Raw genomic sequence first — 25,553 nt, forward strand, 5'->3', positions numbered from 1 at the left:
AAGCCCATATTTAATTAGTAATATATTTGATCTCTAAATTAATCCTAGATTAATTATAGATCACTACTAATTAAATAATACAATCTTTTATTAATATATTAGAACCTATAATATATTAATAAATCATAACTTGTACTATTCTCAAAAGATTATCCATAAATTGTTCGGGTGAAGTGCAACGCAAATGGACCATGCCGGGTCGGGTCAAGTACATACCAAATATAGTTATGGACTTAGACACTATATCCAACAGTCTCCCACTTGGATAAGTCTAATAACTATATTTGCAAGTATGACTTCAGGAACCGATCAACAATCGTAGCTCTTTAAACTCTGTTGAACTAGAACGCGCCATTTTAGATAAGTGATCATATAATCCTCTGTTCTAGATATCAGCCGGACAAATACATGGAACATGGTCTTACTTATTGTCCAACATTTGTTTCCCGATTTCCGATTTGTTTGACATAGAACTTAACTGAACACATCAATTTAGTTCTGACCGGCCTGGTACATAGGTCAAAACAAAATCATCGAGGGGCCCAGATATCGCTTCTAATCCTAGAAGGAACAGATAAACTTCGTCTCATATGTTTGTTCTACCACTCATTGAATTATACACAAAGGCACGTTTTATAACATCGAGTTACCAATGCGTTTTCGTACAATCAATGCATAACCAACTCTTAAGTAACAAATCATATCTCTAGGTTTGAAGACTTATGTGATATTACCGTCTCACGATCACTCGAGATAAAATTCCATGAAGTGATTCCAGTGAGCGTGGGTTGAGTCCAATGCTCAGAACTTATGAGCACTCATGGTTGTTGTAGACATGTCCAACACCATAGACCTCTGCAACCAATCATGACAGTCTTGATTCATACCTACTTCCGACATATGACCGACTGTGGAGGTTTGAATAATATGATATACCAAACATAATTATTCTGGAAGTCAAAACATGGAAACGAAATATAGTAAATGATCGACAAGAGATAGCAACACTTTACTCATAAATGAAACACCTTTTATTCATCATCTAATGTCAATTACACTTTACAAATTTCATAATTTATCTAACTACTAAAACTTATATCATCCTTCAGCCCTATGCTCCGAGCATGTTGGAGATGCTTAATCCTACTCAGTCCCTTCGTGAGGGGATCTGCTAGGTTCTCATCCGATGATACCCTCTTTGCCACGAGGATTCCTTCTTCTATTCGATGTCTGATGAAGTGATATTTTCTGTCAATGTGTTTGGATCTCCCATGATCCCTTGGTTCCTTGGCTAAGGCAACCGCACTATTGCTGTAACAGAAAATCTCCATTGGCTCTTTTATAGCTGGTACAACTCCAAGGTCTCCGATGAAGTTCTTTAGCCATATAGCCTCCTTTGCTGCCTCGCTTGCTGTTATATACTCTGATTCACATGTGGAATCAGCCACTGTCTCCTGCTTGGAACTCTTCCAAGTGATTGCTCCTCCGTTTAAGGTAAAGACCCAGCCCGACTGAGAGCGGAAATTATCCCTATCAGTCTGGAAGCTAGCATCACTATACCCTACAACTCTCAAGTTATCACTCCCACCAAGGGTAAGGACCCAATCCTTAGTCCTTCGCAGGTACTTGAGGATATTCTTTACCGCAGTCCAGTGTGCCTTGCCAGGGTTTTCCCTGATACCTGCTAACCATGCTCAAAGCAAAAGCTACATCAGGTTGAGTACACGTCATAGCATACATGATCGAGCCTACTGCCGAAGCATAAGGCATTCGACTCATTTCTGCTATCTCAGCCTCAGTACTAGGGCTTTGTGTCTTACTCAATCTGGCATTACTCTGAATGGGTAACTCACCTTTCTTGGAGTTATGCATGGCATTACTCAATCTGTCCACATAGGTGCTTTGACTAAGTCCAATTACTCCGGTCTCTCAAAATCCTTATCCCTAGAATATAGGCAGCTTCTCCTAGGTCCTTCATAGAGAAACACTTCCCAAGCCAGGACTTAACTTCCTGCAGAGTTGGGATGTCATTTCCTATGAGTAGTATGTCATCCACATACAATACCAAAAGGCTAACTATACTCCCACTAGCCTTGACATAAACACAAGATTCACCTTCACTCCTAGAAAAGCCAAATTCCTTGACCTTTTCATCAAAGCAAAGATTCCATCTGCGAGGTGCTTGCTTCAATCCATAAATGGATTTCTCAAGCTTACACACTCTATTAGGGTACTCGTTGCTGACAAAACCTTCTGGCTGACTCATGTAAACATCTTCAGTCAGCTTTCCATTAAGGAAAGCGGTTTTGACATCCATTTGCCAAATTTCATAGTCATGAAATGCAGCTTTGGCTAACATAACCCTAATAGACTTAATCTTGTCTACCGGAGAAAAGGTCTCATCATAATCCACTCCAGGAGTTTGAGAGAAACCCTTTGCAACCAGTCGAGCCTTATAAGTGTGTACATTACCATCCATGTCGGTCTTCTTCTTGAAGATCCATTTACACCCTACAGTCTTACGACCTGGTACATTCTCAACCAAGTTCCAAACTTGATTGTCATACATGGATTGTATCTCGCTATCCATAGCCTCTTTCCATTTCGCAGACTCGGGGCCTTCCATGGCTTCCGCGTAACTTTTAGGTTCATCCAGACCTACTAGTGTCTCATCACTAATAAGTGTCTCACCTTCCGCAGTAATATGGAAACCATAGTAATGCTCAGGTGCATTCCTAACTCTCGTGGAACGTCTCAGAGGTACAGACTCATCAATTGGCTCAACAGGAGTTTCCTCCTCAAGTTGAGGGCTAGCGTTTGAAGTTCCTTCACCACTTGACTCTTGAATTTCTTCAAGATCAATTTGCCTCCCACTGTCTCCTTGGCTTATAAACTCTCTCTCTCTCTCTCTCTCTCTCTCTCTCTCGAAAGACTCATCTTCTTGCTACAAAGACCACATTATCACTAGGTCTGTAGAAGAGGTAACCAAAGGATCTTTGTGGGTAGCCGATGAAAATACACCTCTCGCTTCATGGTTCTAGCTTGTCATGAGTCTCGCGCCTCACAAAATCCTCGCAACCCCAAATCTTGATGTGGTCTAAGTTGGGTACTTTACCAGTCCACATCTCGTGAGGAGTTTTGGCTACTTTCTTTGTAGGGACTAGATTAAGAATATGGGCGGCAGTCTCTAAGGCATACCCCCAAAATGAGATTGGTAGTGAAGCTCGACTCATCATGGAACGAACCATATCCAACAAGGTTCGATTACGCCTCTCAGCTACACCATTCAACTGTGGTGTCCTAGGAGGTGTCAATTGTAAGACAATCCCACATTCCCTAAGATAGTCGAAGAACTCTAAACTAAGATACTCACCACCTCGATCGGATCGAAGCATCTTAATGTTCCTGCCCAATTGATTCTCTACTTCCTGTTTAAATTCCTTAAACCTTTCGAAAGTCTCTGACTTATGCTTGATTAAGTAGACATATCCATATCTATTGTAATCATCAATAAAAGTCAAATAATAACGATTAGCATCCCTTGTGGCATGTTTGAATGGTCCACACACATCCGTGTGTACAAGGTACAAAAAACCTTCACCCCTCTCACGAGAGCCTGTGAAGGGTGACTTTGTCATTTTTCCATGTAAGCATGATTCGCAACTATCATCTGACTTTAGGTCAAACGACTCCAAGACTCCATCCTTTTGGAGTTGGCCTATGCGTTTCTTGCTTATATGTCCAAGACGACAATGCCATAATGATGCTTTATCCAAGTTATTATTATTAATAGAATCAATACACATCACATTATTTCCTAAGTTATCAACCACAGATACTGTTTCATACACGCCATCACAAGGTAATGCTTTAAAATAAAGAACATTATTAAAGAAAGCATCAATAGAACCAACTTCATTATTAAATGAAAAGGTAAAACCTTGTTTATACAATGCATGAAAGGAAATAATATTTCTTGCCATTTCTGGCGACTAACAACATTTATTCAAATCTAAATTTAACCCACTACTTAGCGACAAAGAATAAACTCCAATCTTGGTGACAGGTGTAACTTTCCTATTCCCCATGATTAAGTTTATTCTTCCTTGCTCCACATTCTCACTTCTTCTTAGTCCCTGCAAGTCACAACAAATATGAATACCACAACCGGTATCAAGGACGCAAGAATTATAATGGGGTGAGTTATTAGATAAGATAGTGTAAATACCTACATGGTTAGGTTTAACTTTCCCATCCTTCACATCTTGCTGGTACTTTGGGCAGCTCCGCTTCCAATGTGCCTTTTCATGGCAATAGAAGCATTCAACCTCTTTTGGGTCAGAAGAAGGAGTGATGAAACCTTTCTTGGTTCCACTTGAAGAAGAGCCATCAAGGGTCCTGATGTGCACAAAAGTACCCACTAATTATAATATTTATAACCTAACAAACTTAAACTAACTACGCACTTGTAGGCAGTGTACCTAGTCAGATTACAGTATAGTTTGGGTAAGTCGGGTGTCGATCACACAGGGAACGGTGTTACTAATTAATTTACTTACTATTAAATTAACCTAATTATTAACAAGTTTAAAAGGGGTTTTATCTGATTTTACAAGATCAGACGAACTTAAATCCAAATTCAATAAATAAAAACACACTCTTGTTTAGTTTGAATCCACTTCTTTCTTATGGCTAGCTAATGTTTATGGATAATCTAGTTGGTTTTAGTTGTATTAGTAATTTAGTTCTAACTTTACCAATAATTAACTAATTCATGTCAAACCATGTATGTTCACGCATAATTAAACACAGAACTAATTATGAATGTAAATATGCTATGAAAGATTTGTTATATAAACACAATTATAGTCACAATGCACGTTCTCTAACATAGCTAAGCTCCTTTACTGTAATTACTAACTAAGATTGGTCAATCCTAGTTCTAACAATTCAATGTTCACTAAATCATTAGGTAAACAAGTTCATGCAGTTAATGGTCACTAAGCTACACCGAACATGCAATCAAGCAATTAGATAAACAAACATAAGCATGCTAGGTAATACAAATCAAACACATGCAATTTTACCAACTAAACTAATCCATGAAAATTGAGCTATTCATAAGTTAGAAACTTCGTCTAGCTAAACAAGAGTAGCTAGATTCAGCTACTCATCATAGCAACTAACAAAATAACATAAGTTGAAGTAATAGAAAACATGTTCTTAATTAACTAAAATATAGACCTTTACTATTTTTGGTGTTGAAAACCTTTTTCCAGAACCTTTCTTTCGCTCAAAATCGCCTTCTGGAACTCCTTTCTTCAGCCAAAAAGTTGCTCTTTCGTAATGATCAATAATACTTAAATAGACTCCAAAATCCCGCGCCATGTCGTGGCTATCCAGGCCATGTCGTGGGCTCCAAGTTATCCATACCGGGCAAGGATTCCTCCATAACGCGATCTTTATCTTCTAGAATTCTCATGCCACATCGTGGCTGACTTTTCCACGTCGTGGATTTAGTATTTTTCGTGGATTTATTCATCTCTTGTCTTCCAAGTCTCCCATGTTCTACATATTGTCAGTTTTTGTCCCTCTCTTCGAAAATCCTTTTTGTTGACTGAAAATAACATTTTAAAGTCATAAGTACCATTATTCTAAACATATTATCAACTTATTAATAAAAATGTACTTAAATATTGCCTAAAAATAGGAATAAATATGGCAATATCAAAATACCCCACACTTAGACTTTGCTTGCCCTCAAGCAAATTTAAACTTAACCCTTAATTACTAACATCACATAGAACAATCCGACTCCAGCTCAGCCATTATGCCAAGACCTCAATGCATGCATTTGTGTCTAAAATTTTCCTAAAGTACCCCCCATAATTTAAATACTCAAAATCTTCATAAACACTCGCCCACTTTTTCCGAACAATGCTCATTTTATGCAACCCTCCGAATCCATCCGCAGAAAACCTCCTTATCCTCAAGGTATTTTTAGTTGAGCAACCTAAGCATGCATAATCTAGAATTACAATCTATGATACCGCTATGGAGCTCTTTTGGAATTCTTCACTTCCTTGATAATTTGATCTTTGATTTCTTTGATTTCACCACCTTTGTTGTTTGATTTTTGGTATCTTCAACTTTTTGAATTTCTTGGAATTTTGATCTTTTGATCTTCACTTTATTTGCTCCAAAATTCTTCAACTTTTCTTGCAATTCTCTCTTTTTTTTACATGTACCTCACTTTTTTCACTCAAAACCTACATGCTTAAGCAGAGGCGCTCAACCTCAACCTTTATTGGTTAATGATAATAATTTTCCTGGATACATTTCAGGTTTAGGCTGCTAAACATATTGCATCCCTCAAACCAAGCGGGGTTATGTTTTTGTTCCATGATTTCACTAAAATAAGGGAGACCACAAATGCATTATAACGTATATTGGCTCAACTAAACATTTGAACTTTTATCGGATCATCCCATATAACACTAGCAACTACAGTTTATTATTATTACTAGATTCAATTATTAAAAATTTCAATTTTTAAATTTTCAATTTTACTATCAAATTCTATCATTATCTAGCAATTTACTTTTTCTACCCCTATCCCACACTTATTTCATACAATGCCCTAATTGTATGCATAAAAATAAATCAAAATTAAAGAATAGGGAGAAAAAGGAACAGACTCCCCTGGGATAGTGGCGTGAACATCTCCAAAAGTGTGGAACTGGACGAAGGACCTCCAAAAAATAGAAAGTTGGTGTAGAACTGGACAAATATGTAAATAAACCACGAACATGACTCGAAACTTCAATTCTTCAAAGTGGATGCTAGTAAGTAGAAGAATGTGGGAAAGGATAAACTGATACACGTCGTGGCAAAAAGCACCACGTCGTGATATAAGATGAAAATGCGAACATCAGGTTGCTTTAATTCTTCAATTTCCATGAGCGCCACGATGTGGCGAAAGAAGCCCACGTCGTGGAAACTGAACATCAACAAGAATGCCTTATTGCTTCATACATCCTAGCAGCTTGACCAATGTCTAAATGGTTTAAGACTCTTCTATGTAAATATACTTCCCAACTGTAACCTCTCTCCTACTAACGTACCCCACACTTATCTTGAATTGTGGGTTCCAACTCACGACTCTAAGCTTCCTTAACTTGACTAGACAAACACGATATGCTCCTGAGAATTCCAATGCTAATCTGAAAAAAACGGAACAACCCAAAAGAAATAAAAGAGTAACATCATAGTTCAAGAAAGTCTTACATTACAGACCAAACTCAAACATAAAAGAAAACACTACTTAAAACAAAACAAAATAAAAAAAAATCAATCATCATCTCCTTGGTCCTGCCCCGTCATTTTGTGGATGCCAAAGCTCCTCCCATGTAGGAAAATAAGGATATTGCGGTGGCATAGAAGGTGGCCGGGTCACACCCAAATGCGAATAAATACCCTTAGTAAGCTGGGTATGATAAATGGCATGCCCCCGGAGGTTATCCAAATAAGTTCCCACCCGACTCTGAAAAGGGTCGGTAGGCACTCCCTGTATATGCTGTGAAGTAGCACGCTCTCTCTCCATCTCTCCTCTAGCTCGCACATTTTGACGCCGCGGTCTGGCTGGTGGTTGCTGCCCTGGCTGCGCCTCCTCTTGTTCCTCATCTATCGGAGGTATAACAAAACAACCCCCGATATTCACCACTGCCCGCATAACTCCCAAGACTTGAATGGTTAAATCAGTGTCTGGGAATCAGGTAAGATTCCTCACAAAGTCGTGGGTCAAAATATGATACGACCTAGCAAGGCGAGTAACCAAATGCCCCCCTGTAATCGGACTCCCGGGCCTAGAATTAGCCGCTTTCTTCCCCATGAACCTCGCCAACATATACGGTAAATCACAGCAAACCCCAGGGGTAATAAGAGTCCACAGATAAAACAAATTCTAAATAGGGACTTTATCGCCATGATGCTTGTGATTTATATAAAAAGTGATAAGGCGATGTAGAAATCGGAAAACAGGATCTGAATTTGTGACTCACTCGAGTCACGAGTATTATACTCATAGTTGGAAATACCCCGCCAGAACTGGACATCCATAATACCGGGATTAAAATCCCGAACACATCCAAGTAGGAATGGTATGAAAAATGGAGATTGATTCTCCACTTCGGTATAAAGCCCCATCCGCCAAGCGAATTCCCGAAGACTACACTCCCTATAAACACCACCCAAACGAAACACAAGTGCCCGGTTGTAAGTAAAATCAATGGTGCGTTCCTCGAAGCATATGGTAGAGAAAAACTCCACCGATAACTCCCAGTATACGGGTTCTTGAATTGCAAACAAATTCCTCCACTCGTGACAAGTGAAAGAAAATTGATCCCCTTCGTATGTTTTCGTCCAATAGCGTTCCAATTCAGCAACCATTCCCACACCACCGAGCCATCCCCAATCGATAATTGGGGCTATCGCAAATTCCCTATTGTACAACCATCCCAACCGATTTTCATATGTAGTCAACAATGGTCGGGGAATGTTTTGTGGAAACTGATATAAAGGATGTATACTCGCCACATCAATCGGGTTTTCCTCCTGTGGAATAGCTCTTCGAGGTCCCATTTATGCATACAAAATGAAACCAAAACAGCAAACACCCAAAACATTAAAACAAATAAAACTGATTGCCAGGAATCACGACGTGGCCAGGCTCGCCACGTCGTGGACCGCAGTCGAAACCTGTGTATAGACCGGTTAGTTTGTATGCGATTTCAACCAAAAATAATGCTTGGGGTTTGTTCCTATGGATATTTAAGGGACATGCAACCTAGAATCAACAACTAGTTTCAACCAATTTCGTGAATCTCATTATTTACATAAACCCTAACCATGAAAATTTAAAATTGTAAGAAATAACTACAATTAATGGGTAGAACACATACCAAATAGAGTTAAATGACAAGAACTTGCAAGGAATTTGGAAGCAAATTAAGAAATTGGCTGTGGGGACCTTGTTCCCGTTCGTGCGGCAGTAGCAAATGGGAATGGGGAATGTGCGGTCAAAGGGTTTTAAAGAAATGGTCCCCCCGTGAATTTTTAAAGGCCACGTCGTGGCTGGCTATGCCACGTCGTGGACTTTGAAAATTCATCTGATCCCGTGATTGCACTTTTACCACGACGTGGCTCTATTAGACCACGACGTGGCATATGCCTGATTGCCAAATTTTATAAAATTACACATTTTAACTAACTACTTCGCATTTTATTTATTAATTAAAGTTCCCCACAGCTAATTCTTTACTAAGTATCAGTTATTAGAGATGAGTTGATATCTTTCCTAAAAAAAACTCAAAAATTAAAAGAAAAGAAATTGCAAACCAAGCTCGGGTTGCCTCCCGAGAAGCGCTCCTTTTTCTTGGAGTCTTGAGCTGGACTCCGTGCCTTCTACGTTGAATCTTCTGAAGAGTCCACCACTAAAATCTTTTGTTCCTTGAATCGCCTCTTGTAAGCTTGAACTCACCTTTTATATGCCTTCTTTGAATTCTCTTTTTTAGCTTTGACCTCTTCTTCAAGCTTGCGTTGTGTGCCCTTAATTTCTTCCTTGTACTCTATAGCATCCTCCTCCTCTTTCACCACCGACTTTGTCACTCTTGAAGTGACCTCCTCTTCATCACTTGTCATTTCCTCATCCTCTTTGCTCACCCAAGAAGGCGGACTCTTGTAAGCTATGACTTCAACCAAGAATGGAACAAATGCCCTCGGTTTTGTTCTTTTGACTTGATAAACTGCCTTGATCTCTTCTTCCATAAGCTTTTCCAGTTCTTCTAGTTCATTGTCTTTGTTAATTGTGAATACCTCTTCTTGAACATGATCCTCTTGGAAGTCATCTTGTATTCCAAAAACTTCTTGTTCATCTCCAACCCTCAAAGTGAGTTTAGACTCACGAATATCAACAAGAGCTCATGTAGTGTTAAGCAATGGATGACCAAGGATAATTGGGACATCGGGGTCTTCCACTATGCCCCGGGGTTGTGTCAAATCTATTGGAAAAACAAATTTTCCAATTTTCACTAAAATATCCTCCACTATGCCCCGGGGTTGTGTCACTGAACGGTTCGCCATGTGAATCGTCATTTTTGCAGCCTTCATCTTCTGAATTTCCAATTTTTGATAAAATGAAAAAGGCATCAAATTAATGCTAGCCCCAGAATCGGCTAAAACATTAACCTTCATTTTATTACCAAACTCACACGGAAGAGTGAGGCGTTCAGGATCCCCCATCTTCTCTGGTGTCTCTCCCAAAACGACTTTTGAGCTTTGTTCACTTAGAACCACCTTAGACTGCTTCTTTAATTGCTTGCGAGTGTCTATCAAATCTTGCAGTAATTTTTGATACTCGGGAGTTTTGGATAAAGACTCGAAAAAGGGAGTATTAATCGGGATCCCCTTTACATGCTTGAGAAACTCTATATGCTCCTTCTCCAGTAGACTAAGTGCAGCTCGGGATGGATATGGCAAGGGAGGCTGATAAACCTGAACGGGTTCAAAGACTTGTTGATCAGACACAGGCCACGTCGTGGCCAAAGGGGTGCCACGTCGTGGCGAAGCTGTTTCAGCAACCCTTTCACTTTCGAACTTTGGCTTCTTTGGTTTTGGATCGGGCTGCTGTGGTTCTTCTTCCAATGCCTCCAGGAATTCAGAGATTGCTTCTTCTTCAGTATTGATGGCCATTACATGAGATTGGGTCTTTACTTCGGGATTCTTCGGGGACAATTTTTCATGAACCAGAGTGGCTAGTTGACCAAATTGTACTTCAAGGTTATGGATGGAGGCTTGCTGATTCTTTATTAAAGTTTGTTGTTCCATAATAGCAGAATCAGTGGCATCGTATCTCTTTTCCGAAGCTTCCATAAACTTCATCAAAATGGTCTCTACATCGGGTTTCTTCTCGGCTGATGGCTGCTCCTTTTGATAAAAGCCTCAACCTGTCTGCCTATACTTCTCTTCTTTTTGCTTCTTATACTCTTCATATGGCAGCCACTCCTTCTTCGGTTTCCTCCAGTCCTCATCAAACTTATCCCCACTAGAGTAGCACACTTGGGCTTTTCTGTTCCCAAACTCATCTAAATTGCAGTCCTTGGTCAAGTGTGGACCACTACATCTCTCGCAACCCACTCTTATGGCATGTATTGACTGGTCCATTTGTGTTATCCTTCGATCCAAATTATTCAGCATGGCCATTACAGCTGCTATTTCTTCAGTTTGGGCCCCTCCACCGCCTTTGACTCCATCTTGCCTAGGGTTGTGGTATTCGCGAGAGTGCTTCTCGAATTCTTCAATCAGCTCCTTAACCTCCCTTGGATTTTTCTTTGTCAAAGGTCCTTGAGAATCAAGGAGTTGTCTCGTCATAACGTTGACCCCATCATAGAAGATTGACATCTCTTGTTGCACATTTAGATCATGCTGAGGGCAATTTCTGAGCAAGCCCTTATACCGCTCCCATGCTTCGTATAATGACTCCCCCGGCTGTTGCTCAAAGTTGGCTATTGCCTTCTTGATTTTGGCTATCTTGGACGGCGGGCAAAACTGGTCCAAGAATTGCTCACGCATTTGAGCCCAAGTGGTAATTGTACCCGGTGGGAGTGACTTTAACCACTCCTTAGCAGCTCCTTTGAAAGCGATGGGAAGCATCCTAAGCAAGACTGTGTTTATGTTGACATTGGGGACATTGAAGTAATCCGCAATGTCGTTGACTTCATCTAGATGCTTAAAAGCATCCTCATGATCTTTCCCACAAAATGGGATATCCTTCAGTGCAGTCAATATGTGCCCCTTCAACTCGAATGTGGCAGTGGCAGGTATTGCGGGTTGGACTAAACCGGGACCCATATCTTCTCGGATCCGCTTCTTGTAAGCTCCCACGGACATCTCTTCAATTGCTGCCATCTCGTTCCTTGGCTCGTTCTCGGGTTCGCTTGTGTGTTCTTCAAATTCTGGCTCGGTATCGTATTCGAACTCGGTTTGGACGGGTGTTTGATCCAAGTGCTCAAAATTGCTCTTGTGCCTCGCGGATGAACTTGACTCTCCTGTCTTCTTTCCTGACTTCCTTGAAAAAGCTGACTTCAATTCTTGTAAGGGCGTCTTTTTCTTGTGAATTGCAGACTCGGGATCTTCAAGTGGTGGCACCAAGGGTGTGTTTGAGCCTCTGGTCATGAACTCCTGCAACTTGCTAAACTAAAAACGTAAAACTGCACTAAAATAAGAAAACTAACTAACGACTAAAAATCTAGTGTTCTAGATGTCCACGTTGTGGCACGTATCTGGCCACGTCGTGGACTCTGTGACTGAAAGAAAAACTATACTTTGCTGAAAAATTCACTTTTTGTGGTTTTTTTACTCCACAAGAAGGATCGATTACTTTAATGCAAATAAATAAGCTAAAAACTAAGCCGTTCCCCGGCAACGACGCCAAAAACTTGATGTGAACAAAAGTACCCACTAATTTTAATATTTATAACCTAACAAACTTAAACTAACTATGCACTTATAGGCAATGTACCTAGTCAGATTACAGTATAGTTTGGGTAAGTTGGGTGTCGATCACAGGGAACGGTGTTACTAATTAATTTACTTACTATTAAATTAACCTAATTATTAACAAGTTTAAAAGGGGTTTTATCTGATTTTACAAGATCAAACGAACTTAAATCCAAATTCAATAAATAAAAACACACTCTTGTTTAGTTTGAATCCACTTCTTTCTTATCGCTAGCTAATGTTTATGGATAATATAGTTGGTTTTAGTTGTATTAGTAATTTAGTTCTAACTTTACCAATAATTAACTAATTCATGTCAAACCATGTATGTTCACACATAATTAAACACAGGACTAATTATGAATGTAAATATGCTATGAAAGATTTGTTATATAAATGCAATTATAGTCACAATGCACGTTCTCTAACACAGCTAAGCTCCTTTACTCTAATTACTAACTAAGATTGGTCAATCCTAGCTCTAACAATTCAATGTTCACTAAATCATTAGGTAAACAAGTTCATGCAGTTAATGGTCACTAAGCTACACCGAACATGCAATCAAGCAATTAGATAAACAAACATAAGCATGCTAGGTAATACAAATCAAACACATGCAATTTTACCAACTAAACTAATCCATATAAATTGAGCTATTCATAAGTTAGAAGCTTCATCTAGCTAAACAAGAGTAGCTAGATTCAGCTGCTCATCATAGCAACTAACAAAATAACATAAGTTGAAGTAATAGAAAACATGTTCTTAATTAACTAAAATATAGAACTTTACTCTTTTTGGTATTGAAAACCTTTTTCTAGACCCTTTCTTTCGCTCAAAATCGCCTTCTGGAACTCCTTTCTTCAGCCAAAAAGTTGCTCTTTCGTAATGATCAATAATACTTAAATAGACTCCAAAATCCCGCGCCACGTCGTGGCTATCCAGGCTACGTTGTGGGCTCCAAGTTATCCGTATTGGGAAAGGATTCCTCCATAACGCGATCTTTATCTTCTAGAATTCTCATGCCACGTTGTGGATTTAGTATTTTTCGTGGATTTATTCATCTCTTGTCTTCCAAGTCTCGCATGTACTACATATTGTCACTTTTGGTCCCTCTCTTCGAAAATCCTTTTTGTTGACTGAAAATAACATTTTAAAATCATAAGTACCATTATTATAAACATATTATCAACTTATTAATAAAAATGTACTTAAATATTGCCTAAAAATAGGAATAAATATGGCAATATCAGGTCCTAACCTTGGTACCCTTGGAAGAACTCTTTCTCTTCTTCCCTCGTCCTTTCCCGATTGCCAAGACAGGGGCGGAGTTAGTAGGAGTAGGAGTAACAATCACCTTACCCTTAAGACCACTTTCCACGGTCTTTAAGAGTCCTTGAAGTTTGCTGAGTGTGACCTCTTCCTTGTTCATGTGGTATGTCATGCGGAATTGATCATAACATGAAGGTAAGGAGTGCAAAATGATATCTATTGCAAGCTCCTCGGGGAAGTTCACATTAAGCTTCAGCAAACGGTCCACAAATCTTTGTATTTTCTACATGTGGCCCGTGATGGGTTCACCATCCTTCATGCGAGTTGTTATCGTGGAGGAGATGATTTCATACCTCTCTTGACGACCACTTTGATGGTATCTTTCCATCAAGTCTTGGTGCATCTCATAGGGGTAGAAATCTTCATAGGATTTTTGGAGATCCGCGGTCATAGTGGCCATCATGATGCATGCCACTTTGGTGGCATCCCTTTCATGTGCCCTAAACTCAGCGATCTCTTGAGGAGTAGCAACTGTCTCATCAATCTCCTTAAGCTCCTTATCGAGGACATATTCCTTGTCCTCGTAGCGAGTAATCATTCTGATGTTTCTGATCCATTCATTTAAGTTGGATCCATCAAAAGTGACTTTCCCACACAAGTTCATAAGAGAAAAGGAGCCATTAGGATTAGAGCCAAAAGCAACAGTATTTGCAGACATCTGAAAAGTAGAAAAGTTTAGTTTAGATATAGAGATAGTCCTTAATAAAACACCCAAATGTAATATTAAGGCTAGGACCCAATCACAATATATTATACTTAGAAGAGGTATGCCATAATCAAAGTAATAACATATTTGAAAGGTAGGTGAATGACGATTCACCAATTTCCACCAAAACGAAATATTAAATATTAAGCTTTAATTTGGTACTTAGAAATTCCTAGATTCTTTTTGAGATTCAATGAACTTTTCAAAGGCATGTTTCAATCTCGAGTGTGCCCTCCAAGTTTTGTGACTGGGATGCCGAGGATCACAAAACGAGGTGTGAAGTAACCATGAAAATTACTTGGTACCCTTAATAAATTACCCCTCAATCGATGTGCCGGTTAACCACACACGTTCCATCGATACTATGATAAATATTAAGTCACCCTTTACCTACCTTGTAAAGTCCAAGTTAGTGTGCCGGTTAACCACACACGCTCCACTTACGACTTAGACAAAGTGTAAAGTGTAATTTCATGGATTAGCACCTTATTCACATTTTTCCTAAAGTAACTAAGATTGGGAATTTAATAAAACATTTAGTTACTTTATAATATTCATCATAATTTTAATGAGAATTTATAAGTCCTTGTCTTTACCCGTTCGGCTAACAACCCTCCACCAGTCAAGCAAGCGGTGGGTGAGAGTGGACACCCATTAAGTTGCCATTTTATAGACAACAACCTTATACCCACCTTATAGACCGGCTTCGTGAATGAGGCGTACTAGCGGTAAGACGACTTTAATCTTATATATATATATATATATATATATATATATATATATATATATATATATATATATATATTATTAACTTATAATATTATAAGTATAAGGGTTGAATTTTAACTTTTAAAATTCTAAGGGTTGGAACTAAAGTTTTAATCAAGACTTTACTTGTTCCAAAACTTGAGGGCAAATTTTGTAAACTTTCAAAACTTTTCATTTCTTGTAACTTATGAGTTTATTAGGGTATTAAAAATGAAGACTCTTCATTTTTATGACCCATGTGTTCTTTTAATGGTTTTAAAACAAAGTGAATTTTGGTTTTCCATAACTTGAGGACAAGTTATGGACTCCATTAAAACACATAATGATCATGAATTAATCTACCACATAGGTTACAAATAATTCCTATGATCATCTAAACATCATAAGATCAAGAACATGGGTATGAACACTTTCATGAATCAAAAATTACACTTAAAACTTTGTAATTTTGATAACAAGTTGTTGTAAATGGATTAGCAAAGACATTACACCACCTAAAACAAGTTTTGAAGTACCAAAACAGTTTAGGGTAATGTTTCTAGTCCATTTCCAGCAACTAAAATCGAAAATCTGCATTTTGAGGCTCCTACTCGCCGAGTGCATCAACCTTCTCGGCGAGTAGGTTGAAGATACACATGAACTCGGCGAGTCCCCCCATGGACTCGACGAGTTCATCAGGCAGACAACAAGTTTTTTGACTTTTTCCAATATTTTGCATCAAGTATCAAACAAACAAGCCTAGGTTCTGATACCACTGATGGGTTTTGAGCATTCTAACACTTCCTAAGTGTACATGCAACCCTAATAAACCTTGGATCTATGTTTGTCTAAGATACATGTAAATAATTATTTTTCCAAGGTTCATATCGTAACTAGCATGGCATGGGGAACTCGAATCAAATAAAGCTAGTAGAAATACTTACCTTGTAGTTGTAGTTGATTCCTTGGAGTTTTAGAGCCTAGCACCAATAGTGTGGATGCCTCAAATGGAAATCACAAATCACCACAAACTTGGAACTTTGAGAGAATAGTCACTACTATTCTTGAAATCGGCCCTCTTTCTTTACTCACCTCAACTAGTGTGATTTCAAGAACCAAAGCCTCCTTTATATAGTGTGGTGGATTAAGGTTACATCCATGTAAACCCTAATACCCATGTCTCTTCATTTCCATGAGATCCATGGGTTAAAGCTCCATGGAGTATCCATGGACTTTCCATGCAAGCCTAGCCTATTCCAAATAAGCATTAGCCCACACTATATAAATATAGAAGCCCATATTTAATTAGTAATATATTTGATCTCTAAATTAATCCTAGATTAATTATAGATCACTACTAATTAAATAATACAATCTTTTATTAATATATTAGAACCTATAATATATTAATAAATCATAACTTGTACTATTCTCAAAAGATTATCCATAAATTGTTCGGGTGAAGTGCAACCCAAATGGACCATGCCGGGTCGGGTCAAGTACATACCAAATATAGTTATGAACTTAGACACTATATCCAACAGCAAGACCCAACACACACACTACCAGGTTCCCGGTCTTGTCTCGGCCTTTCCCGAATCGAGTACGGATCCTCTGCTTTCAGTAGTATGGGACCATACTACCTTCCACATCTATCCGTACTTTCCTCAGGAATTGCTTCGACTCCACCAGGTCCCTTATCCACTACTACTACTCCCAGCACTATCTCATCCTAGGCTTACGCTAGGGAAACCTCTGACTCAACTCAACCAGTCCTCAGCTGCTGAAGGCCTCCTTGTGATGCCAATTAGCCATTACCTAGATACCATCACATGTGACGAGGCTCAGATAATCCTTCGAGTAAGAGACTTGTCCCACAACGGTTAGAATCAAACGAGAGCTATGCAATAGGGCCAAATCCAGCACTCTGAGATTATTCAACCCTGATCACATGTGACGTGACGTATTCACCTAATGGCTAACTCCCATCACTCAGAATCCCACAATGCACAAAGCAAGCAGCATTCAGACAAGGGAAAATCTAACCACAACATACTGAAGCAATCATATCCACATAGCAAGAGACTGAACTAGCATGCAACACAAACTCATAGACTTACACAAACTCATAAACTCAGGCATAACCTAAACAAGCTATCCTACTACTGTCTAATCAACACTATCATACAGCTCAAAGCAGATATAATAGGCACATAAGGCATCATCCTTAGTCCTAATCTAGCATGTTGTTCTATTAACTGATAATCAAAACATAAACTTGTATGGGTATTTCGGGGTACTTACTTGAGCTCGGCTGATTGCATGCACCACACCCTTGTCTCTTATCAAAATTCTTTTCCTTCTGAATTCTTTTCGCTTTTCAAAAACTGTTTCATTTCTAAAACTCTTTTTACAAAACTTGTCTTTTCATTTTGAAAACTTTTATCCCAATCCCTTAGTTTGAGTTCAGACACACCCGAGGGTATGTCCGAATCCCTCAAACCAAGGCTCTGATACCAACTTGCAACGTCCCAAAATTCAAGACTAAAAATTTCCTTTTAATAAAACATTACTTAAAGCAAAATCATCAATCCAAACATAATCAAAGTATTAATTTCCAAAACACATGTTCGTTATTAGAGTAAAACATTCACAAGCTGTCTAATCTATGGTGTGTGCCATGCGATCACCCCGAGCTCTTCCCTCCGCTACCGGAAGTACCTGAAACCAAAACTAAAAACCGTAAGCACGAAGCTTAGTGAGTTCCCCACCCTACCACATACCATGAATAACCACATACTGCACCTACTGGGCCACGCCCGCTATCCTGGGCCTCCCCCTACCTCGGGCCTCGCCCGATAGAACGACCCCGCCGCTCCAGGCCCCACCTGGCTTCGAGCCCCGCTCGGATACAAACCTGTTTCAATTAGGCCTCGTCTGTCACAGGTCCTCCCCCACCAACAAATAATAACACATAAACATATCACAACACATAAGCTAAACACATACGAACTGATCCTGCCCTAAGGCCTCGCCTATCCTGGGCCTCGACCCTGCCCTGCTACTGATGAGTCATGGAACCCCGTCCATGCTCCTACTAATTGTGAGATACGAGCCCAGCCCACACTCACTCTTTTCCTAACTCGGGCCTCGCCCCTGATCTGCTGCTAATGAGATGTGGAACACCATCCACACTCTGCTATCGGTGAGTTACGGGACCTCGGCCACACTCACCTCCCTACCAGGCACATACAAGCATCACACAGACAACAAGTATAAACTATCACATAAACCATTCCTTGGACACCTGCCCGCTACCACCGGACCTCGTCCTGAATATCATACTAGCATACTGTGCCTAGGGCTAACCTCTGGGTCTTCTACTCATAACTACATAGGCCGGCATTGTGGCCTTAGACACATTCACACAATGGGTAACTCACCTGCACTGGCTGAACTTGCTGATGATCCCACTAACCGTTGCCCGGCAACTCTCTGAACTCCTGCTCCACTCACTCCCCGAGCTACCAATATCAATGCAACACTGACTCTAACTGACCCCCGAAAGACAACCAAGTCAACTCTAGTCAAAGTCAAAGTCATGGTCAAAGTCAACCTTCCAGGTCAACCCTACTCGTCGAGTCACCCTACTGACTCGTCGAGTTCATATGTTCAGAGTCCTTCCATTCGCGACTCGACTCGCCGAGTCAGTCCATGACTCGCCGACTCTACCGATTTCCAAGTCCTGACCTGTCCAACTCATCGAGTCTCCACTCGACTCACTGATTCGAGTCTCAACTTGAAGGGTTTGGGGTTTCGCGACCTGACTCGCCGAGTCCAAGACAACCTTCAACAGACTCGTCGAATTGTTCTTCCAACTTGTCGAGTTCCTGCCCAACTCCATCCGAGTCGACGAGTTGTTCATCCCACTCGTCAAGTTCCTCCAAATCTTCATGCCACGCGTCGAGTCTACTCAAAGGACTCGCTGAGTCCATTCAGATCTTCATACATGCAGAGGACTTTTGAGTCATGCATGGACTCTAAACTGTAGATCTACCCTTCCCAAGCCTATTCCTCACGTAAAGTTGCAAACTTTACGTGTAGAGAAGGACATCTAGGCAAAATACACCATAAACTAGGGTTTAAGGCAAAGAGGCTCCATAATCAACTCAAGGACAGATACTTTATGCTTCTCAAGACCATAATATGCTTAGATTCGAAGTAGCAACTTCAGATCTGGCTTCTAACTCAAATGGATAGCTAATCATGGCTAAAAAGCCCCCAAAACTCACAACCATAATAGATCTAAAGGAGGGAAACGACTTAATACCTTCAATAACTCAGAAAGTTTCCCCAATCTTCAGATCTAAGGTCAATCCTTAAAGCTTCAATGATTCCCCTTCTTCTTCTTCCTTCAAATCACTCTAAAATGGCTTGGAAGCTTGAATGAGCAACGATGGGGCTTAGGGTTCGATGTTTTGGGTGAAAGAGGCAGTAAACGAACCCTAGGGGAGAGAATGAGACGTTTAAATAGGCTCCAAGTCCCGAATTTAGTGTTTTCCTCGCACAGACCAGACTCGCCGAGTCTCCTTGGCCGACTCACCGAGTCGGTCACTTACTCCTCGACCCGGATCCCGCTCAGACTCGTCGAGTCGTCCCTTAAAATTAGGGTTTCCTTTCCTTTCTTGGCCTTCCTGACTTTGGTTGTTACAGGAACCAAGTGGTGACGTTATTGGACTTGCTTGGAAATTCTAATGTGTAACACCTATAGAATTCATGAAAATTTTAACTTTTAAAAACATTCAAAATTATCATTGTTTACAAAATGTTTCCAAAATAAGATCCATATAAGAGAAATCCCAAAATCGTGAAATAAAAACATGAGGAGGTGCACGATCACACTTTCGCCTTCCCGCGATACTCAAAAGTACAAGAAACATAATCCAACAACTGTAAGCCCAAAGTTTAGTGAGTTTCCTCAAAATACCAATACATAACAAATAACACAATATAATATAGTATGCAATGGGTCTAATACTTTACAGACTGGATTACCCTTGAGCCCACAATATAGGTCTCGATCGCCTCACATGCCCACAACTTATGTCTGGCTTGCTCCTCGGCCTGGTCAGTCAACAGACTGAATACAACTAAGCCCTCATTACGAGTTTGGCATGCCCGACCCGACCCTCAGCTCGTATCTGGAATGCTCATGAGTCCTCAGTATAAGTCTTGCATGCCCTCCCTGGTGCTCAACTCTTATCTGGCATATTCCAAGGTTTGTTGGTTACAACACAAAGCTGCACAACCTCAACCCAACCCTTACAATATGTCGACATAATTATAACATACTCAACATATCAGGACAACTCGTCATAAACAGATAAGCAAGCAATTCACAGGTAGTCCTACAGATCTACCAGACTAGCAACACAAGACTAGCATGCATAATTATAACATACTCAGCATATCAGCAATATCAGGTTATCACACTAATGGGCCGGTATTGGTGCCTTCGACCCAGAAGTATAGTGAGGAAGACTCACCTCACAAGCAGCTGAACTGATAAGATCTAACTTCGAATCTCAGCTCCCGACTCAAGGCCTACAACCATCATGACCAACCCATCAAGACCTCAAAATTCCTAAAGTACCCTCAAAATTCAAACTTGGTCAACCATTGTCAAAATCAACGTCAACGGTCAAGGTCAACAGTCCATGTTGACCTAACTCGTCGAGTGCATATACCAACTCGTCGAGTTACTATAGTACTTAGAGAAACGGGAAAAACCTAAGCCAACTTGCCGAGTTATCAGGACAACTCGTCAATTTCCTACATCATCCAAAAAAACATGAAAAATCGAGCCAACTCGTCGAGTTATCAGGACAACTCGTTGAGTTCCTACAACATCCAGAAAAATAGGAAAACCTGAGCCAACTCGTCGAGTTGTCAGGAAAAATCGTCGGGTTTTCCCAGCTTAACTCATTCAGTCATTTTTCATCCCTTCTAATGCTCAAGAATGCAGATCTGATACCCAAGAGCTGGAAAACCACGTAAAGTTGCTAACTTTAAATCTATGCATGGCACTATAATGCTAAAGCACTCCAAGAAGGGTTAATAAGGGACCTAAAGCATGAAAGAGGCCTAAAACCTAACAAAGCTTGCAACTTTAAGTCCAAGGAGGCCCCAAAACGTCCAACTCTTAAGTTATAACTTCATGACATGCTCAAACCAAGAACAAACCCAAAAATAGGCCAGTAAGGCAATAAAATTTCAAGGAATGATATCTAAGCTATAGATAAGCAAGGTGTCGACTTTATACCTCCAAATCACTGCAAAAGGAGAGAAGATTCTAGAACTATAACCTCCTTTCCACACAAACCACTTCAACCTTCAAACTTCTTCAAAAAAAAACACCAAGAAAACACTCTTCAAGCTCAGACACACACGAAAATGGAAGAGAATGCACGAGACTATGGTTTATGGATAGAGGAGGCGATTAGGGAGGCCAACAGTGGGACTTAAGGCCTTTAAATAGGCTGCAACACCCTAAAAATTAGGGTTTCATATACAGCCACTAACTCATCGATCCAACTCGTCGAGTTGGTCTAAAAAGATCTGGGAGCCAAAGACTTTCAACATGTCAAGTTGAGGCCATCAACTCGACGAGTTACAAGGAAAAATTGCCTTTTATAATAAATTTCTCATTCCTGGGAATGGGGAAGTTACAACTTTCCCCCACTTAAAATAGGCTTCGTCCTCGAAGCCTGCTGTAGGGAACAAATCTAGATAATGCTCCCGCAGGTCAGCCTTCGACTCCCTGGTCCACTTTGATCCCCTCCATAGTTGTCATTGTACCTTTACCAAAGGTACCTCCTTGTTACATAGAACCTTTACCTTCCTTTCCAAGAACAACCACCGGCCTCTCAGCATAGTTCAGGCGCTCATCCACCTGAATGTCATCCAATGGTACTACTACATCATCATCCAAAACGCACTTTTGCAAATGTGAAACGTGGAAAGTGCTATGAATCGGACTGAGCTCCTCCAGAAGATCCAATCTATACGCAACCTTGCCAACCCTAGTGATAATCCGAAATGGTCCAATGTATCGAGGGCCCAACTTTCCCCTCTTCCTGAAGCGAATCACACCCTTCTAGGGTGAGACCTTCGACAACACCATGTCACCGACCTAAAACTCCAACTCATATCGGTGTCGGTTGGTATAACTCTTCTGCCGACTCTAAGCAGCCTGTAATCTCTGCCTGGTCTGCTGAATCATCTTTGTAGTCTGCAGAACCACCTCGGTCCGTCCCATGACCTTGTGACCAACCTCCCCCAACAGACTAGGGTACAGAATCTCCGCCCATACAACAGCTTAAAACGCGGGGCACCAATACTGGAGTGGAAACGGTTTTTGTAGGAGAAATCTGCGTGTAACACCCAAAATTTCAAGCCAATTTTAAACTTTTTCTAAACACTTAAAACCATTTAACATTACATAGTATGTTTCCAAAATAATAATTATCACAGTGTCCCTGTTTCAAATCATAAAATTCATGACAGCAGGAGGAGCGGTACGATCATGCCTTCGCCTTCCCGCGATCACCAGAGGTACCTGAAACTGTAAGCCTGAGAGCTTAGTGAGCTACCCTCAAAATACCAGCCTCATATAACCATAATCATATCATGTCAACAACCGTATTTATCTATCTATATATCTATCTATCTATCTATCTATCTATCTATCTATATATATATATATATATACATATCAGCATGCATCATGAGCCTACAGCCTGACTGGACCGCCTCGCAGGCCTTCAGTCTATCTGGACCGCTCTCCGAGCCTTCGCAACGTCTAGACTGCCTCTCAAGGCCTTCAGCCTATCTGGACCGCTCGTCGGGCCTTTTTCTAACTACCATATCCTTTTGGGTTTGTAGTCTATCCGGTCCGCCCTGGGTATGTTGGCCTTCAACACAAAGCAGGACTGCCTCATCCCAACCCCCAATCAAACAACATGTGCACATACATATCATACATTATCACAATAACAGACAAACCGATCTAGCAGATCAAATAGCATAGCAACATCCTATAACCAGGACACCGACCTACCTAGGTCACTAACATAGCATAACCTATAACTAGGATACCGACCAAAGCAGGTCACTAAGCATAAACATATTACCATCCTAACTACCAGGATGGAGAACATATCATGTAATAATCCGGATACAAATCCATAAAGGGCCGGCCTTGGTGCCTTAGACCCTGTTGATATAGTGAGGATAACTCACCTCGCTAGTAGTGTTGAGTCTGAAACTCTCTGACTGCTATCTCACCGGAAATCCCAAACTAACTCATAATAAGCACTAGGTTAATACCCAACATAACTCCCTTGACTAAGTGTCCACATTCCTTATTTAGTCCATTCTCTTTATTGGGTCAAGGCCCAACATCAAGTCCTTGACTTGAAAGTCTAAATATAAAGTCCACTATTGGCCCAATTTACTAAATTGGGCCATCCTCCTAAACCTTATTAAGTGCTTAATGGCTTAAGCACTTAAGCCCAAACCTCAGATCCAGAGACCTAACATGCCTAGGATCCATAAAGTCGTGAACTTTATCATTTTAGACGTCCATAAAGTTCTTATTGCTCGGTCTTAATCCATTAAGACCTTATTTCTCTTGCATGGGATACATACAACAAATAGGACCTTATTTTTATCATTCAATGTCCCTTCAAGAACCTGGAAGGACAACACTTTTCGACCAAATCACAACACGCACCACTTTATGGCTTTTGGGACATGAAATGCTTCTAATAAAGTAAAATGATGAGATCTATGTTTATATGCATAAAGTTTGGAACTTTATACCTTCTGGAGCTTCTTGAACTCAAGCTAACTTCAGATTCACAAGCTTGATCTCTTCCTCCAACTCTTGATGCAATGGTTTTCCTCTTTAAGCACTCAAGAACACACCAAATGAGCTTATCACACAAAAGGGGAGGCTAGGGTTTGAGAGAAATGAGTTTGATCTGTGGAGGCTGAGGTAAAAGAGGTGTGGGTGCTCACTATGTTGCTTATATAGACCCCAAACCCTAAATATTAGGGTTTCATCCAAATGTTAGTACGCCCAGCGTACTAAGGCGGACTTTAATACGCTTAGCGTACCCTTAAGTACGCACGACGTACTCTCCTTTGGCCCAAATTGCATGTTTGGCCCTTAAACTTATCTTTGCTCTTCATTCTGAAACCCAAGGACTATAATTGACAGTATAATGATAGAAGAGGGTTTGGAAATATGTGCGAAATATCGGGACATTACACTGTGAGAGGTAGGTTGGAGTCCCAACTCCTACCAAAATCAATGAAGCAGGATCGCAACAAGTCCTCGAGAGTCTGAATGGTCTGCACACTTGGCCGTCGATCTGCGGATGATAAGTTGTGCTTAAATGTAGCCTCGTGCCTAGTTCCTCATGGAACTTCTTCCAGAAATGGGATGTGAATCGAACATCGCGGTCTGAAACGATAGAGACCAGAACCCCATGGCCAGCAACGACCTAGCGAATATACACATCGACCAACTTCTCGGCCGACGATCTCTCCCAAATTGCCAGGAAGTGGGCACTCTTGGTCAAACGATCCACGATGACCCAAATAGTATCGACACCCCTTTTCGTCTTCGGCAATTTGGTGATAAAGTCCATCGAAATCTGCTCCCATTTCCACCTGGGAACCTCCAAAGGCTACAGCTTGCCATGTGGCCTCTGATGCTCGGCCTTGACCATCCTACAGGTCAAGTACCTCTCGACGTACCATGAAATCTCTCTCTTCATGCACGACCATCAATAACTCAACCTCAAATCCCGATACATCTTGGTGGCCCCCGGATGAATAGAGAAGCAAGACTGATGAGCCTCCTCCAACACGATCTGTCTAACCCCACTAGACACATGAACCTATACCCGGCCACAACGGTCAATAAACCTCGACTGTCCGGAACAAATATGGTAATCTCACCCTTGATCCTCTCAATCTTCCAATTCCCCTCTCGAACACCCTCAGACTGAGCCTCCCTAATCAAACCTACAAGTGGGGAATCCACAGATATCCTCATATATGTCACCGGAATAGAGGATCCAGCTGACTTGCAGCTCAGGGCATCCACCACCACATTCTTTTTACCTGGATGGTAAAGGATCTCGCA

General features: G+C 40.6%; 1 non-coding gene across 1 annotated transcript; it reads left to right on the plus strand.

Moving 5' to 3' along the window:
- The first annotated feature begins 11,473 nt into the window (after window positions 1–11,473).
- On the plus strand, window positions 11,474–11,580 carry LOC111912065 (small nucleolar RNA R71). Its single transcript, XR_002857064.2, has one exon. It is a non-coding gene; the product is annotated as a small nucleolar RNA R71 (small nucleolar RNA).
- The last annotated feature ends 13,973 nt before the right edge of the window (window positions 11,581–25,553 follow it).

Source organism: Lactuca sativa, chromosome 6 (assembly GCF_002870075.4).
Source record: "Lactuca sativa cultivar Salinas chromosome 6, Lsat_Salinas_v11, whole genome shotgun sequence".
Taxonomy (NCBI): domain Eukaryota; kingdom Viridiplantae; phylum Streptophyta; class Magnoliopsida; order Asterales; family Asteraceae; genus Lactuca; species Lactuca sativa.